Here is a 2,435-nt window from a genome sequence, read left to right as displayed (position 1 = left end):
ATATATATATATATATATATATATACATACATGCATGCATGCATACATGCATACATACATCGTTCGACGATGAGGTTACAGAAATTTGATCAGCTGACTTAGCTGCTGCAGTATTTGCGTGTAAGCGGTTGGGCATTGCACACAGCCATGTGAACTCTTCCCATAATCCTCGGAAAGAATGGGTGTAATGCTGTATATGACAAAACTATCTTTTGAATTACAAATACACAGCCATACTGAGACAATATATATTTTTTATAAGTAACACCTCCGCTCCCATACGCACAAACAAATATATTTTGGTGTACAAACAAGATGGTGCCCCAGCATGGCCGCAGTCCAAAGACTAAAACAAATAAAAAACAATAGTACACGCGTGTGTGTGATATGCACAAAGGAATACCGTTTATTTTAAACTACGTGGGTGTTTGTACGCGCCTACGTATGCGGGTGCGGAGCTTCTGCGCATATGCATGTTCAGTCGTAGTAAACGAGAGTCTGGTATGAGCACGCAGGTGTGTGGGCGTGTGAGTGTATGTGTGTATGTGCGTCTGCGTGTGTGTGTGTGTGTGTGTATGTGTGTGTAGGAGTGCTTGTATTGAATATCACTATAGCTGTTAGTTAAATTATTGGTGATCGATATGATTGAATTAACTAACAATACAATCACACTTACCTATTATTCTAGGTAGCCCAAAATCAATACACACGCTGTAAACGGGTGACGAACGTTTTGCTAAAAGCTGTCAGTGAACAATACCGGGTATCTGGTCGTGGTAATAGAGGCGAAGCCAATCTTACACGCAAGCACGAACGTGTGTATACACACACACACATACACGCGCGCGCGCGCAAAACACTTCAAACAATCTTCCAATCCAAACATAGCTACAAACAACACATCATTGTCATCGTCATCTTAACGCCCACTTTTCTACGTTTGTATGGATCAGATGGCTTTCGTTGAGGCAAATATTCTATGGTCGGATAATTCTTCCCGTCCCTTAACCTCACCTGCTTCCATGCAGACGTTTTTTTTTTTTATGAAAGACTGGAAGCAAACAACATCACTTGTTTGACGATGCTAGTCGTCTACAATCATCACCTAATGTCAAGTCAATCATGCATATATTTATCTGTCTGTCTGTCTGTCTGTCTATAGACAGACTGACAGACAGATATCTATGTATGTATACGACATGCTTCTCTCAGTTTTCGTCTACCAAATTCACCCACAATGCTTTGGTCAATTCGGGGCTTTAGTAGAAGACACTCACCCAGGATACCACGATGTAGGACTGAACATGAAACCACCTGGCTGGAAACCAAGCTTCTTAACCGTACAACTACTTTTGCGTCAATACTATCTAAACTCACAGGACGTAATTAACTCATTGAAATAACTCATACTGTACGGCATTGTTTCTCACAATGTGGCGATTCTGACGCCCACCGCTCTTATACACCTGGATAATAATGAACACTAGCAGTTTACTGTTATACCATGAGAGTTTCTACAGAATCAGAAACATTTTCTTCACTATCAACTTGGGGGATGATGAAGTAGCTGAGGTGATCGACCTTGTTGTTTATTTTCAACAATCTAATGGAGCGTACTACTTCCGAATTATACAATAATGAAAGCTTGGCCATATCATAAAATACTAATGGTTATATGGAGCAGATAACATAACAGGTTCATACAGAAGGAATGGTAGAAATATCTAGTTGTACCAAAGCATATAGTGGCCTTACTGCTAACACCTGGAAGTTCAGTGACAACCAACATATCTATTCATTCAGAAACTATATGAGATGCAATTCTACTGCCACAGGAAGACCTCCGTTATACGATAGAAACAAGTGAAAGAGAAAACATTCACTCGCGAATTAAAGGATCAAAACATAGTATAGAAAATAAATTGGGAAATCCTTTTATGAGCCATATCGTAACTACCTTAAATAGAAAGCCATGTAATGTATATACTACAGAGGCCTGTAACATTTTCTTTGCAATAATCCTTACACTCAAAAAGCATTCGGAAAGAACAACTTCATAAAATCACAAAATTTTCAAGACAAATATTTTCAAACATTTTCTTATATGCATCGATAATTACATAAGACATAGATGTTTTTGTTTTATCATATTAACTATACTTGTTTATTTATTTAGTTGTTTATTCTGTTTATCATATATGTCTCGAAGTACTTATTTGTATTTCTTACAAAATTTCTCCATGAATTTTTCATTATGTTCAGAATGCCTATTGTGATTCTAATACCTGTAGGCATTGTTTGAATATCTCGTCACCTTACTTAAGAAGGAATACGACAGACGCTATTTTTAGACCAGACTTCTGCAAACTATACATTCCGATAATCATGAATTTCTTTTACACGTACATTGATATATTTTATCATTTTACTATTTT

Source organism: Octopus bimaculoides, chromosome 3 (genome assembly GCF_001194135.2).
Source record: "Octopus bimaculoides isolate UCB-OBI-ISO-001 chromosome 3, ASM119413v2, whole genome shotgun sequence".
NCBI lineage: Eukaryota > Metazoa > Mollusca > Cephalopoda > Octopoda > Octopodidae > Octopus > Octopus bimaculoides.
The sequence above is the reverse complement of the archived record's forward strand: the minus strand, read 5'-3'. Positions refer to the sequence as shown.